This window comes from Acanthaster planci, linkage group LG21 (assembly GCF_054643075.1).
Source record: "Acanthaster planci isolate LZ-2023a linkage group LG21, COTS_SCS, whole genome shotgun sequence".
Lineage (NCBI taxonomy): Eukaryota > Metazoa > Echinodermata > Asteroidea > Valvatida > Acanthasteridae > Acanthaster > Acanthaster planci.
In genome coordinates this window covers 1,549,355-1,566,528 of record NC_141797.1, presented here as the reverse complement: position 1 = coordinate 1,566,528, position 17,174 = coordinate 1,549,355, and positions in this window count along the sequence as shown.

Genomic DNA, 17,174 nt, shown 5'->3' with positions numbered 1-17,174 from the left:
CAGACAGACGACGCTATAAAAATTGGGGCAGGGAAATAATTAACGCATTCGTTATACCATGCCTGCAAAAACTGGCTAGAAAAGAACAACTACTGACTTCAATAACTTTATTAATCAGTCTTCATAGTTACCATTCGTTAATGATGCCCCGAGATCCCAGGGATGGATGTTCGCGATTGAAGTTCCAGAAGTGCAGTGTACATATTGTCCATATTTGTAGATGACATTTTACGAACCCTTCCGAAAGCACACATCCAGAAACGGTTGTAATCAAAATCGTTGGGAACTTGCTGGTACTGGGAATTGAGAGTGCACTTTAACGAAGTACCCACACAGAAGAAACTGTAAAGGAACCTATATTCAGAAATCAGAAATTCGGACAATCATAAATCATGTTATGTATTGAAGTGTTCAACCTCGTATTTCTGGTTTCCCATTGTTTTTGTCAACTTCAAAGGCGGTTGTTCCACATTATTCGTAAATTTTTGCGTTCCCCTTGGTATCAGGCAGGCGATAGCATTACTACTATTTATTCATTCAAGGTCAACAATTTATCGATCAGAGCGGGACAAAAGGTCTTGGATGACTGTCAAACTAGCTGGTTTATTTTTTTTTTTTTGAATCGCTTTCATTGCTTCGTTTGGTTGTGAAAACAGGAGAAGTGTGGTGTCTTAGGCAAGTAGTGTAACACTTAAAGGTGGAGAAATTAATTACTGACGCGGCATGCAGGACTATGGGTTGTGGTCGGAAAGAGTGAACACAGCACAAGGGCATCGCTGTAGTATCAACAGCTTCATAAGACCAGCAGTATGTTCGGAATCACTGTACTGATCGAACTAAAATGTGGTCAGCACATGACAGGGTGGAAGCAACGCATTATTAGATAAATGTCGAGTTACTCGCCCTAAAGAGGTGGCAGTTTTCTACATAATGCTAAAGGGCGAAGCGATAACAAACGACCAAGGCAGAGCAGAGAGCGACGACGTGGAAAGAAATCCCAACGGGTTTCTGGACAACACTGTAAAAACAAGTATTACTGTTTTAAAGACGTTTTAAACGCTCTTGGTAAAAGTTTTTGAACGTGTTGTGGTGTTAGCTAAGCACGGTTTGGTTTTTATGTTTGAAACAAACAAATACTTTTGAGTGTTAATATAAAAGGTGTTTCATTTCAAACGGTTACATTTTTACAACGGACGCAAAGACGCCTTTCTTATGTGCGTTGGTTTTACAATGTGTGGCAATCTGAGGGTGGTCAAAGAAACATCAGGGTTTCCTTTGGTTAATATAGAGACAAGCAAAACGTGCTGAGCTTCCAGTAGGTTAGCAAAGTTGACAATCATTTCATATCCCTTGCTCCCTTGACTTGCCCTCTTACCAGTGGCGTAAATCTGTGTTGGAAATTGGGGGTGGGGAAAGGTGGGGGGATGTCTTGCCCGGCCATGGAAAAGCCGGGGGGTACCATATAAGCTATTTCGGGGCCATTGTTCAGGATAAAGGTGTACATCTGTGATGTGTATCGAATTCATGCAAACTCATACATAAGAATGGTATATTTATGGCATTTTAATAAAAGCACGCAGGAGCCAATAACAAACCAGGTCTAGCTCACCAGTCACTGCTAAGGAAATTGCTGGCCAGTAAAAAAAAGGACTGGTTGCCCTCTCAGGAGTACCAGCGCTTGTTTTCAGCTTTAGGTAGCTGAGAGAGAAGACCTTTATGACCTCGGGAGCAAACAATTAACAACATTACGGGCGGTGGTAACACGGACATGCCGAGAACAGTCCAAATGTACACATTTTTGAAATGATCAGCTGTATTTTCTTCATTTACTCGTTCAAATTGGCAAATAAACTGGTTTTTCAAGCAAACGTTAAATTTGTCTTGGATGAATTTGATAATTTGAGATTGGTGGATCAATTGAAAAGATTTCGAACATGCCTCTACACTCCCCACATTCGCATCGACTGTATGAAATTAATCATTAATTAATAATTCTGACGGAGGAAAATGGAATTGAAACTCATCCGTATCCAGGGCACCTTTGTGGCAGACCAGCAGACTGGCCTGATTGGAGATGGAATTGGCCTGGCCTAGCCCTACAAATATATTTATTTAACCCTACGCAAAAATGAGCAGCTTTCCAAACGCGCAGGGGACCAACGATGGACTATGCCTTAGGGGCTGTTCGTTTGGTGGAAGTTTACCACCGCTCAGTGGCGTAGCAGGGGGGAGCCCGTGCCCTCCCCACAAATTCCCGTCCCCCCAGGTCCCCCAACTAATGAATACTAAAAAAGGCCAACGAAAACTTGCCTCCAAAAACAACACCACTTAAAGCTGGTGCCCCCATAAGATGCTGGTTCCCCCTTGTGCCCCAATAGGAAAATCCTAGCGACGCTACTGCCACCACTCTCTGATTAAGTAATTGATTCCAGTGTCAGGAAAGGTTACAACAGATGCTAATAGAAGTGAAATAGGCTGGACTAAATCTCACGGTGACCAGTGAATCCAAAGACAGTTATATTGTTGCGTTCCCTTAATATCAAGTCGATTGTAGCATGGACTGTACTAGTGTCTACAGGATGTGATATTTGGGGCCAACAATTTATTAAAAGTGTACGGGAAACAAGTGGGTTTGGGTGACAATCAAACTGTACAGTTTGTTGTTTGCTCTTACATGTCTTCATCAAAAGTCAATGTGGGTTTGATGAAGGTGTAGCTTAGCAGAATACAACACACAAAAGGCATAGTTACAGAGAGGCGAAGTTGTATACCTAAACTACGTTTTGGAAGGACCATTGGAAATGAAAGTCAGACGGAGTGGATACGGTAAGGGTGTATAGCATCGCACATCTAGACTAAACTCATTTTTCCGGGATGTGGTGGGAGCTGTCACTGGCCAACACGGTGACGAGCAATGGCTGGGCGGGGCCAGCAGTATGTACCGACCTCACTGCCGCTCTGACAGCATAGCGATGAGCGCAATGATAGAATCACCGCACTATGTACCATTGGCTTAGAGTAGAGACGGGAGGACCGGGGCTAGTCAGTAGGACAAGGATGGCGAGGGACACGAGGGTGTCTCCTCTAGCAATCGATTCGGATGTAGTGGTGACGGGCCGCTACGACTCTCATTAGCACCCTGGACTAGTTTGTACCACTCTTGCATCGGTCCAAGCTAAGCTAGCTGGGCATTCAAATAATTACTTTTCTTTGCCATAAGAGTGGAAAGGGTCCAACCGCTGCACTACGTTAGGTTTGGCTCTTGTACCAAGGATTTGGTCTGCCGCACCTGTCCAACGAGCTAGGGAAAAATGTGCTCCTCCTACAGGATTCCGGAGGTTTAGGAATTAATGAAACATGAGCGTCGTTGAACAGCTCAATCAATGGGACTCTTAAATCTCAAAGGGTACCATGACTTCCTGCAAGAGTCGTGTGCAAGAATCTAAGTGTCGTGTGTAAAAAAGTGAAATGCGGAATAAGAAATCGCGTGTAAAAAGTATAGAGCAGGGTGCGTGAAAGTGCTAACCCGGTCATCGTTGGTGAATGACTGATAGTTACAAAGTCCGAGGTTTCTGAATGTTAGCGTTCCTTGGAACCTTACCACGCCCAACCACGCAGCCAAGTGAAGGGGAATTTCCAACATGCCAAAACTGAGCAAAGAAAACACAAGGACAAAGGAGTGAAGGAACACACGATCACGCTAGAGTACAGCATGAATAACTTAATACAAAATTTGCGTCTGTACTACATTTCCATAATGCATAGCTGAGCTAAATGAGAGACTCTGGGAATGCAAGGTACGAGAACGAGTAAAACTAGGGGACGCTAGAATTCCAACAAGATTTGCAGGTGTGCAACAGTGTGATTGGTTTATTCAATGTCAGTGCATCAATTACCCTTTATACACAAGCAATTAATTACGTATAAATGATTCTCACAGGTAGGTACCCCTACGTGGTCAACTGCACCACTAATTTGATTAGTTACAAAATTTACCCTCAACACACACCAGGGTGAATGGCCAGGTAACCCTCGTAATTATACAACACAAGGGTAGATTTATACAACAATAATCTCTTCTGCTTTACCAAGCAACACAGTTCCTAACTGCAACAGAGTTTAAGGTGACTTAGTTAACCCTAACCCACTTCAACGTATTATGAAATAACACAGGGTCAGTCAATTAAGAAGCATATTATAAAAGTCCTCACCGGACTCTAGCGGAAACCTGCACCGGCTAAACCTGGACGAGGAAAGCAAGCTCTCCGACCAGTACTACAGTCAACCGTCGCTATATATGCTATCAAGCATGGAACAACGACACGCGATCTCTCCAGGCTAAGCTTCGCTAATTTGCCAACAACAATTTCCTTCAAAACTATTCTGCTTGTCCAAGACATTTTGATCGTATAAGGAGCCCCATGTGACATATATGTAACATTAAAAAGAAATCATTAAAAGTATTTAAAAGTAAAAATTCCTGTCTAGTACCCCCAAAGCCCAATGTTTACATTTATGTAACATAAATAGCGACCTCTATAGGTCGTTGGAGGAATACCTGACAAGTCATGACCTTTTAGAGTCCCGCTCATTGTGTTTATCACAGAGGAATGCTCTACTCGCAAACAGCCCATAAATCCACGGCGTTTTTCACCTTGTCCTAAGTACGTATCTTGCAGATTTGTTATGTAAGATTTAACTGTAGATCATAAAGGTTATTTGAAAAAAAAACCCTTTAATAGATGTAAATTTTGTAGAATTAGAGGTGTTTCTATAGTTCATCGATGACCTGAAACAAGTAGTCCAGGCTAGTGAGCGGACGCTATGTGGGGATACCGTTGTGCACAATGGTAGCATTAACAAAACAGATGTCAAGAATTGCAAACGCGTTTCCACCATTCCAGGGATCTATGATGATGCGTGTAGTACTGACACATTTGTGATGCTTCCGCCCATGTACTTTTTATAATCGTTGACGACGGGAGGTCTTTGGATTTTACGACGTCCGGTGGAACTTATTTTGCAACGAATGTCTTTAGCGTCACTTTTGCAGTCGCCATAATTAATCAGAACTGTTACACTTTTTTGGCATCCTGCCTGTCACAATGTGAGAAGTTTATAAATCATGTTTATATTACATTAACATCACAAGTTGGGAAATGTGTGAAAACCGTGGTTATATAAATATTGGTAGAAAGAAAAATTATTGGGCTAAGAGTTACTTTCAGATTTGAATTTGTCCCCACACACCTACTGCAGAGTGTAGATGGCTATTCAAAACCAAATTTGTCAGAGAATACATAGTGGCAAGGAATGTTATGCAAATTAATCATGCTTGAGTAACTTTAGTCCAAGGCTGTGTGTGTGCTATTAGGCACTACCAATGCAGCCTTAGTGGTGTATGGAAGGGTAGTCCACCTGTGTGGTGAGGTACATGTCCTGCATGTACTGTACATAGGGCGTGGCCCTGAAGAAAAGCCAGTTTGGAAATCAAACTGTAAGTTAATTTTACTTGGTTTCTATTTATGTTTATGCTTATTTTGTATAAGATAATTGTAAGCTCATTTAAAAGATGTGTTTAAATGGCCAAAAATTATTGAAGGTTATTTGGATTCTTTTTCAAAGGGTTTTCCCTGAGGGGAACTTAAAACCTTGCTGGTTCTGAGTGAACCATTTGTTCGGAGTGAACCACCTTCATTCTGAGGGAGTCATTTGTTCTGAGTGAACAACCGTCACTCCGAAGGGATCATTATATTTGTTCTGAGTGAACAAACATCTTTATGAATAAACGAGCACCGGTATCGCTCCACAGTTCTTAGTGAACTAGCCACCCCACCCAGCTCGAGGTGAAACAGTACAGAGAGGTTTAAGGCCGACCATCAGGCCCGCAGGGAGAACCATCCTTCGACCTTCCTGGAAGATCAGCCCAGGCGCTGATGTTCATCCGTGCACCCACCTGGAGACAGCTTTACTCCAAGGAGCTGGCAGACATATTGTAGAGAACTGCATGGTACACGGGCGTGGGCATTCTTCCACCCATGCAAACTGTTGACTGTTATGAAGGTGGCCTGGTGGGGCTTGAATAATTAATTAATTAGTGGTAAAGATTTGTTTATTTATTTTCACGAAATGGCCGTAGGGGGGATATAATTAGGTATTTACACATTTTACTAATTCGATTAGAAACTGGTTTTGGGTACAAGTGTTTTTTATTTGGTAGGGGGGGTTGGTAGAATAAATGTTCCTTGTCTAATGGGAAAAAAAAAAAACAAACGGTTGATCGATTTTGAAGTATGATTGTTTGACCTCCAAAAACTTGTGTACCTACTACCATACTGGTTAGTTATTTTTTGGTCCACTGAGGGGAAAGTCGGACCCCTGGTGTGACACTGCCAAACAACACATAGTTGCCCCGCTTTAGATAAAAACTGGAGTGGATAATGTCGGTTCGTGGGGACTTTCTTAGGGTTTGCACTGTCTGGAATGCCATGCGTGGTATAGCGCACAGTTCCACGGGCTCCAAAGCCTAGCTGGGACAACTTGTGCACAAGGGCGGGGCTAGTGTAGCATTTTTCCATGAAAACAAGATGTCCCTTGTCTTCCAGTCCTTTCAGTAGGTCGATGACAACTTGGCCTGATGCTGTAAGGTTGAGTGGTTGGTTGGCTTCAGCGTACGCAACAGAGTGGGAAATGATTTGGTCTGATGGAGCCTTGGATCCAGTAAACACCTTCCAGTCACTTTCTTCTTATGAGGACGAGTAGGACGTTTCATCGGAGGATATTTTGGAGCCACTATCTGCTAAAATTTCGTCAATGATGTCCGAAGCCGCTTCCATCTCGCCTCTTGTGGTTTTTGTAAGGACGCAAGAAGCGCGTTTCCAAGCCATCTCGTCCAATCAGAGCGCTCGAGACAATGTCAAATGAGTGAGGGCGCTATTTACATTCCCGTTGCCGGCATTTTGGTCTATGTGCCAATGAGGAACGTTGGTAAAAAAGTGACACTGAAATCGTGTACCATAATGGCTCGTTGGTAAAGAAGCTCGTTGGTTTGAAGTCTGCGAAGATTGAAAACATTTCCGACGACCGTTCAGCGTCGATGGGGGAAAAGTTCTGCCTTGAGAGGAGAGTGGCAGCTAACAGGTATGTATTGAAGAGCACTAGTGCCAGGACGCATCCTTGTTTCTGTCCCACAGTCACATCAAACGCAGGAGACTTGTCACCTCCAACGGAGACATCAGCAGTCATACCATCGTGGAAGTTGCGGATCATGGAAAAAAAATTCAGTGGACAGCCGAATTTCTGAAGACCAGCCCAGAGCATGTTGCAACAGGTGCTACTGCTCGTTTTCTTGGCCCATAGATGCCTTTGATCGCATTATAGAGCTCATACATGTTGTTTTCATCAGCGAGTTGCTGAATTTCCTGTGCTTTTCGGAGCCACCAGTCGTCCTTGATTTCTCGAAGCCTTTTCTGTGTAATCGACAGGGCATATCTAAATGTACGAAGCATTGTTCTCGAAGCTGGGCGGTTGACATGGGCTTGAAAAGCATCTCTTTTGGCATCAAGAAGAGGAACAATCTCTGTCTAGCGCTCGTGGAACCAATCAGGATCCCTTCTCGTAGAGTATCCGAACACTTCTTCAGATGCAGTTCGTAGAATTGATAGCATTGAGGACCACAGGTCTACAATATCAAACTTCTGGCCCTTATTCACGTGAGTTGTTTGAGATCAGCATCCTGTTTTTCCTGAAAACGGCGGTGTACACCAGCATCTGAAAGAAGAGCCAAGTTAATCTAAGGCTTTGGGGCCTGCTTGCGGAAAAGTGGGCGAATAACAGCCTTCATTATAATCCGGACGAGCCGGTGGTCTGTCCAGCAGCTGCCACCTCTCATAGCCATAGTGATGTGGACATCTTTGATATCTCGACGACTAACAATGGCATAGTCCAGAAGATGCCAGCTCTTGGAGCGTGAGTGTTGCCATGAACTTTTCCACATGGTGGGCAGCTGGAAAAGGGAGTTATTAACGAACAGCTGATGATCTGCCCAAAAGTTCAAAAGCCGGAGCCCGTTGGCATTCATCTTCCCAGTCCCGTGCTTGCCGATAATTTTGCTCTGGATTCCCTGGTTGGAGCCGACCAGGGAATTGAAAAAACATTAAAAACTGAATTATTACTAATAAGAGAGCACCGTTATTGGAAATCTTTGAGGTCATTTTTGTGTTATTTTCCATGCTTCTGCATGTCATAATGGACAAAGAGTCATCTTCGTAACAAGTCAGTTTACTTGTTTGTTTTTATTAAGCAGAAGTATGGTTTCTCATCTTGCTTCATTGAACCAACCCCGAACCAAGTATTCTCAGGATCGGGGGTTCCATTCAAGTTTTATCGGACATTATTTTGTCAGTAGGTATCGCACCATGGGCGGTTAGTTTGAAGTGAAGCCCAAATTACTTTGTAAGCTCGCCGAAAACGGAAGCTTGGAACAATGACAAAACAAGACAGGAACCAAGGAGGTTCTGTTAGGAAAGGGAAAGGTATTCTTAAATAAGACAACCCTCGTTGGTTCTTCTAAAGGCAAATGTCGGTCCTCCTTAGAGCTCAACCCTCCAGACCAGTGAGGCACTCGTCAGTCCTCAGGATTTAAGGGATAATGAGTTGGACAGGGGTAAAAGTAAGGGGGACTTCTTAAGGGGATTGGATTCCTTAAGGTAAGGGGGTAAAGGTAGGGAATTCCTTCTGGGAAGGAGATTCCAAAGACGACAAAATATCAACAAAACATACAAAGTTAACTAAGCGATTTGGCATGCATAATTTAAAACATAAGCTAGAAACTCACAATTCTGTGGCCTCAGTCACCCCTACTGAAGTGTACCGAAGCGTAGTCGCCCAGCTCTCCCGCCTGCTCCTGGGTCAACACAACGCGCGTGCTTTATATACGAGTCTCCAAAAATAGCACGCACAATAAGACGTATGGCGCGCCAAGTAGAACAGAACTATGGAGTGCCAAAGAATCGTTTCGTTACACTATCTTCAAAGAATTGAGGCATGGTTTGCTCCTCCTCTGATTTAACAGATGTAAGTCCAGGCATCTGCAAGGGAAGGTTTCTCCAAACCCCGACGGTCTCCAGTAACGTAACCAGAATTTAATCCTCAAAGAGTGTTTTTCTGCCATCTCACATTCAAAGCGCAGATTTCACCACCCAACAGAACTCAACGTTGATACCTTTTTTAAACTTAGAATGCACGTTAAGCACTCTTTATTATTACAAGAGTGGTGTTTGAATTCAATCAGACAAAAGGTTTTGCTGTAATGGTTCTTTGAAGTTCAAGGGTACATCAACCCGTGTGCATTGAGCCACGCAGTCCTGGGAAAATTACTTTGGTTGGTTTCAAAATGACCGTTGAGTGTTTTTCCAATATTTCCCACCCAAAGGTTCACCTTTTCCGTGTTGTAAGCACGTCCGTTGCTTTTCCAATAAGGGACAGAAAGAGCGTCATCAGGAATATTTAAAGGCAGGAATTAGCACTTGCCCATGCCAGGAAGTTTGTCGTTTTATACCCAAGAAGTACCAGATAAATGCCAGAAAGCTTTCAATTTTCAAAATGTGAAAATGTTGCTCATCAACGTGGCCAAGGTCGTGCTGTGCTTTTTTGTCTCATGCTAAGGACCTGGGGGCGTTTAACTCCTGTCTTTGATGTCTGTGATGCCGTCATAATCAGGAAAAATGGCTGGCAAAACATGTTGTGACACCACCCTAATAGGAATTTGTGTGGAGAAATGTCACAACTAAATAAGACGAGGGTTACTTAAAAATGATCTGATTTGTTGCAAATTATCATAATTATGTCTTATCTCGCTCGAATTTCAATTTCAGAAGAGGACAATGTACACTGCATCGAAATTGGAACTCAATTTTGTGACCGTGGAGAGAGGGTCTCACCTGCACAGTTAATATATGACCCCACATTGGTCAAAATGTTGTGTAATCTTTTACCAAGTAGATTTGCAGTGTACAGACATAAATCAATACATGGCATAAATGACTTTCAGTTTAGTTTCATATTATATTTAACCTTCTTTTCGAAGTATCTTCTGAACGATATTCCATAATCGTTTTTTTTTCAATAATTTGGGTAGGCAGAGCAAATTTGTATGTTGCCATGAAAATTATACACCATGGTGGCGTAATCAGAAAATGGAGGTTCTATTTGCATTTACTCAGAACCAACCTACATGAAAATTTCTTATAAATAAAAATGTGTACCAGGATATCGTGTCCTTTTGCATCTATTAATACACCGTTAGTCTGTACTCATAATTAGGGCTGAAGATGAAACCGTCTCCAACGCAGCTGCAAGAGCCACCAGCTTGCACATGGTAGTCATTCTCAAAATCTGTGAAGTCAAGTCTTTGAAATAAAAAATAATGGCCAGGTGTAATCGAAAGAGAAATCACTGTGAATGGAAAACTCGTTGTTGAATGACTTTGTATACCTTAGAAAAATTCGAAACCATCATATAGGCTCATGGTAGTCTTACCTGCATAATTTTGTAATCCACGCTCTGTTTAATTTGTTGGTGCACCTTATGGTTTTAATTGCAGGTCCAAACCGTGTAAAAGATTATTCGGTTCTTTAAATTGATGTTACAGGATTGTTTGACTGCGAGGGAAAGCCAACGCAGTATGCATAACACCGCCTTAGTCGCCACTTGAAAAGACTGACAGACGACGCTATAAAAATTGGGGCAGGGTAACAATTTGCACAGTAGTTATACCATACCTGCAGAGACTGGCTAGTAAATGACAACTACTGCCTTCAGTGACTTTACTAATAAGTCTTCTTAGTTAGCATTTGTTAATATTGCCCCTAAATCCCAGGGACGGATGCTCTCGATTGTGGTTCCAGAAGTGCAGTGTACATATTGTCCATTTTTAGATGACATTTTTACCACCCCTTCCGAAAGCACACATTCAGAAATGGTTGTAATCAAACCTGTTGTGAAACTTTGCTGGTACTGGGAATTGAAAAAGCACTTTAACAAAGCATCCACACAGAAGAGACTGTTTTGGAATCTATATTCAGAAATTTGATGGGTAGAAAGTAGAAAAAGCAAAACGAAATCAGACGAGAGAAGACCGTGGTTGTGGACAACCACGGAGCTGCATCGGTTTAAAGGGCTTTCAAAATCTCATAGAACGAACTTACTAAATAATGGCCAAAAATGAAAATAACGCATTGGAAAGTTTGCAATCCATGTCATCTCCAATATAATATGATACGACCATCAGATGAAATCAATTTCAATCTCGAAACCTTCCCTTTCTAGCTATCTGCAAAGTTCAACCCAATGGGACACGTACCTCATTAGACATTGAGCTTTAAAAAATCCACCTTGAAAGTCAGGTGATCTGTAACCCGATCATCACATCAGGTCAATTTGGGTCTAAAACCCTTCCCCGTCGAGCTGTATACAAGGTTTCAATTCAATCGGACGTGTACTTCATGAGATACAGCACTATAAAGCGTGCCCCTCTAATGTCAAGTGACTTGTCACGCTATGACAGTACAATCACATCAGTTCAATTTGTATACACAACGTTTCAGACAAACCGGAGATGCACTTCACGAAACTTGGCACCAGATGACGTCATCATCACACCAGGTCAGTCGTAGTCTAAAACCCTTTCCCTTTGGACTATATACAAAGTTTCAATTCAACTGGACACACTTCATGAGATAAAGCACTATAAAGCGTACCCCTTTGATGTCACGTGACTTGTCACCTTATGATATCATACTCACATAAGGTCAATCTGGGTCAAAAAACCCTTCCCTTTCGAGGTATACACGAAGTTTCAGTCAAATCGGACATGTACTTCTTGAGATATAACACTTAAGAAAGTGTCCCTTTAATATCAGTGGCTTTTCCCAAGATGACGTCATAATTACATGAGGTCCATTCTGGTCTCAAACCCTTCCCCTTTGAGCTATACAAGTTTCAATCAAATCGGGGATGTACTTCAAGAGATATAGCATGTTAAAGAGTGAATTTTTAATGTCACGTGACTTGCCAGCAGTCACATCATTATAAGAACTAGTACAGGAACGATTTCTAGCTTGTAGCTTTATTATGTGCCCCTAACACGAACTCAGTGAAACGATAACAGTGCAAAAGCTGTCTTCCTTTTGAAAAACATGTAAAAGACCTATAAATTGGAAAAAAATCAGTATTCAAAATTTAAAAACAAATCACGTGATTACGTCATCAAGACAATTATGGTGTTGAACTATCCTTATTTAATTGTCAGAAGCTTTGCTAAGTATGTAAACAATAAGATCTTCAAAAATAGCAATATTCAAGTAAGACGATCAATTAGTAGAAAGACGTGTACAAAACCTATGGGAAATATTAAATATTCAAAATTAAGAAAAAGAAATCACGTGATGACGTCATCATAACACTTTTCTTCTAAGACCTACCTGACATGAGGTCTACCAAGTTTGTAATCACTCAGGTAAATATAAATACCAAAGTCCCCGTCACAAAAAGAGTCTGAAAAGGGAAACGCAATAGCTAACGAGAGGTCAGCTGTCTGTTGGCCAACAAAAACAGAGGGATTTTTCGCATCCCTTTCTTAATATCCCTTTCCAATATACTGAACGAACCTGATGGTGAAACCAAGGTTTCAACCCAATCAGGCATGTACTTCAGGAAATAACGTGTCTTAATGATAAAATAAAATGTAATTTGACTCCTCATCTGATGACGTCATCATTACATCCGCTACATTTTTGTCTAGAACACTTCCTTTCCTTGTTGTTTACAACATTTGAAATCAATGGAATATATACGGATATGTACTGCAGGAGATATAGGGTTTTAAACAGTGCACCTTTAATGTCACGTGGCTTGTCTTCTGATGACGTCATCATCACATGAGGTCAAAATTCCTCTAAAGCTTTCCTTTTCAAGATATCTGTAAGATTTGAACCTGCTCAGACATGTACCTCAGTAAATATAGGGCCTTAAAGAGTTTTAAGAGACCTTCAATGTCACCTGATATGATCATCTGATGACGTCATGATCACACGAGGTATATTTTGTCTAAAACACTTACCTTTTTAAATACCGGCCAAGTTTCAACCAAATCGGACATGCACTTCGGGAGCTATAGTACTTTAGAGGATGCACTTTTAATGATTCGTCTGCTGATGACATTGTCATCACGTGAGGTTAATTTCCATTTATAAACCTTCCCTTCCTAACTACCTGCAAGGTTTCAACCCGATCAGACATGTACAATACAAAATACAATAAAAAACATTATCGTTATCGCAGAAAAGGCGTATATTAGACATTTCAAACATCTGTTCGTTTTGACGTTCCATACAATGCGATTTACTCTCCGCACCACGTGCTTGGCAATTTCACAGGTCCCGATTACATGCCCTACGGACTGTGCGCCGTCTATGTTACAGGCAGATATTGGGCGTCCACGCCCACATTAGCGAATGCACAGTATGCAAATGGAATTTTCAAGTTGGCAATTTATACTGTAAGGGGGTTTGTCGGCGGCGGTTCATGTTTGTGAAAATAAACACAAGTTATGCACTTTATGTAGCTGACTCCGATCTTTTAGCTCTCATCTCATGGACAATTCACGCTTATACTTCTTAGGGTTGATTTTTTACCGAGTTTTGAAGAATAAAAGAAGTTTTCATTGTAACTTCTGCTCTGATGACTTCATCAGCCCAAAACCTTACACACATGTTGACTGGGTAAAGATGATGATCTACATCGATTTTCAGGCACGGCCATTTCAAAGCGATTGCCATAACGTTAAAACGATTTTAAGTTCGGTTGTATACGATTTCTGAGCTCCAATCATGACGGAGTCAAAGAATCCAAGATGGCCGATCCCTGTCACGATTTATGTCACGAAAATGCCTCGATAAACTTGATTTCCCTTGACATTAACAATGTTTTTGTGTGAATATTGGCAATTTACTAAAAAAATAATCAGATATCTTTATTCCCGTTGTTCAGTTTTACTATTTAAAAAGCATAACCATTAATTTTAAATTGACATTTAAGCCACCACAATTTTTACAATTGTAAACTTGATGTTGTGGAAAAGTTTCACATGGTTACATATACAAATTTCCGAAGGGTCGTTTCACTGAGGTGAAATGATTTATCCCTCTTTAATTTACAAAACTGTTAAGGCACCGTAGTGCTTGCATCTGGAAATATCTATTTTGGTGTTTAAATACTGCACTACTTTTGCACCCGATCCGACTACCCAGCGTTACTTATAAGTAGGGCTGCACACCAAATATGCCATGCTATGAGAAGGTCGGTATCATAGGATCATATCATGGACTACGTTCGCCGCACTCGTAAACTAGACGAGTTTTAGCGTATGCACCGCAGCAGTAGCTTTCTTTTGTGTTTCAAATGGGGGCGCTTTTCACGCCATGTTTACAAGTGTGGCAAACGTAGTCCTGCTATGATCCTATGATACCAACCTGCTTATAGCATGGCGTATTTGGTGTGCAACCCCACTTAATGGTGGGTAATTGGATCGGGTGACGTTTGCCTGTTGGTTTTGAAAACCACAGCTGATGATTTCCGGTGAGGCAGAAAGTTTGAATTTGAATTTTATGTGGTCATCGTGTGGAAGGATGTTACGCCGGCCTGACTCTTGTATATCTATCGATATGGGACTGAGGTGTACACTACCAGTACATAATTACAACATGATTTACAGATGTCCATGTAGTGGGATTTAATAGTCGAACATGCCCACCAGCGATAGCATGGCAAATAATGAATGCTGCATGCAAGGTCGTGGAACTCGATTAAGCTAGAATTGATATAATGATACGTAAATATTTAGCGTGTCATTTTATATGAGACTGGAAGGTTTAGTACAAAATAAATAAATAAACAAACAAACACCCCAACAAACAAATAAATAAATAAATAAAGTATTGAGAAAAATACTGATTTTGTACGTGTACGGGTATCCATTTTATCCAGTTGCGAGTCGAGTAGACTAATGTAGTTTTCTCCAGTACTGAAAATCACGTATGGGCCAATTATTTACCGGTATTCGAGTTGTACTCGAGTACGAGTACTTCAATACCGCTTGTAGCCTGTAATAACTTGCTGTTAGCATTTCTCTTTTGGTGTTGGTGTCACCTTTTTCTTTAAGAGTATGTTAACCGGTCACCATTGGATTATCTCAGAGAAGCATCCATCTTGTCTGCCTTCACCTGGAAAAGTCACTGCTAGGTGAGGAGAGAAGACTACTGCTTGTCCTTCCACGAAAAAACATTTTTCAATTGATTTAAGCGATTTTTGAGGCAGGACTGTCGGCGCCACCTTTCTGTTCTTAAATTGGTTTACACACCGACATCGGTAACGGTAATACCGCTAGAGTGACTGCAGATACAACACACTGTGGGAAGCAGGGGCGTAATTCCCGGGGGATGGGTTTCTGTCCCACACCTTTTGAGGTGGGGGATGGGCTATTGGATTTTCTGCCCCATTTTGTGTGATGAGCAAACACATTAAAGCAGAGTGTGAAGAATTTTCAGATTTTCCCAACGACTAAAATGTTTGCAATATCATTTAAAAGGGAACACAATTTAGAAAGCTATGAATATAACGTTCAGATATAAGATTTTACCTGAATTTGATTTGAATTTGCCTGATTTAGAAAGCTATGAATATAACGTTCAGATATAAGATTTTGCCTGAATTTGATACCCATTACAAATGCACATTTTTATCCAGAACAATGCCCCCTGTAAAGTTTATATGGTGTGGCCTCCCCCTCCCCGATTTTCAAATTACTATTCCCGGGCAAATCATTCCCCAACCTTTCCCCAATTCCCGATTTCCAACACAGATTTATGCCACTGGTGGGAAGGTAAGTCAAGGGGGCCAGGAAGATAAAGTGATGGTCAGCTTTCTAAACCTGGAAACTCGGGGCGTTCTTTTTGTCTATGCATAAACCTAAAGAAATCCTGATGATTCTTTGACGACCCTCAGAATGCAACACACTGTAAAGCCAACGCCCATTACAAATGCGTCTTTGTGTAAGCTGTAAAAATGTAGCCGTTTTAAATTAAACATCTTTTAATATTAACACCCAAACGCATTTGTTTCAAACGTAAATACCATATTGTTTTTAGCTAACATCACAACACGTTCATAAGGTTTCACCAAAAGGGCGTTTAAAACAAATTTAATACATTCATACTTGTTTTTACAGTGTAATCCTATAAATCGGCGGGATTTCCTTCGACGTCGCCGCTCTCTGCTCTGCCTTGCGTTAGTTTGTGACTGCTTCGCCCTTTTGCATTGTAGAAAACCAGTCATTGCCTCAAATCTACTACTGCCCTTACAAACACTCTACTTCAGGGCATGTACATCCTGTCGACGATTATCCAATAATGCATAGTCGCCGCATAAGCAACTAATTTCGCCACTTCGATGTTACACCATTATGCTAAGACAACACACTTCAAAACCACATAAAGCAATGAAAGAGATTGGGAACAATAAACCGGCTAGTTTGACTGTCATCCGAAACCTTGTATCCCTCTCACATTGATAAATTGTTGGCCCTGGATGAGTAAATAGTAATAATGCTGTCGCCTCCCTGATACCAAGGAAAATGCTACGTACACATATAATGTGGAACAACTGCCTTTGAAGTTGACAGAAAACAATGGAAAACCAGAAATACGAGGTTGAATCTTTGCAAGTTTGATTGCCGTTAATAAAAATAATGATTGTCTGAATTTGGTAAGAATCTCTCAAACTACTCTTCATAATGTATCTCCATTCCATTAAAAGTTCTTCTTTGGTGAAGAGATAGTTGTTTCTTTTTCGTCTTTTGAGGACCATGCTGAAGACGAATGGGTTGAATTATGACGCCAACGACATTTTCCAGCACCCAAAGGTAGGCAAAACAGTGCCATTTTACAGCAGGTGTGTAAAAATACCAATTACGATGGCGAAGTGCTTTGTCTAATTGTATTTAAATCATTAAAGATGTTTATCACTGGGCATTACTAGTTTCCACATGTTTCTGCTTAATCAAATTGCATTGTAGAAACGAAACGAATCTGCACAAATTTCTCACCAAAACTATTTAT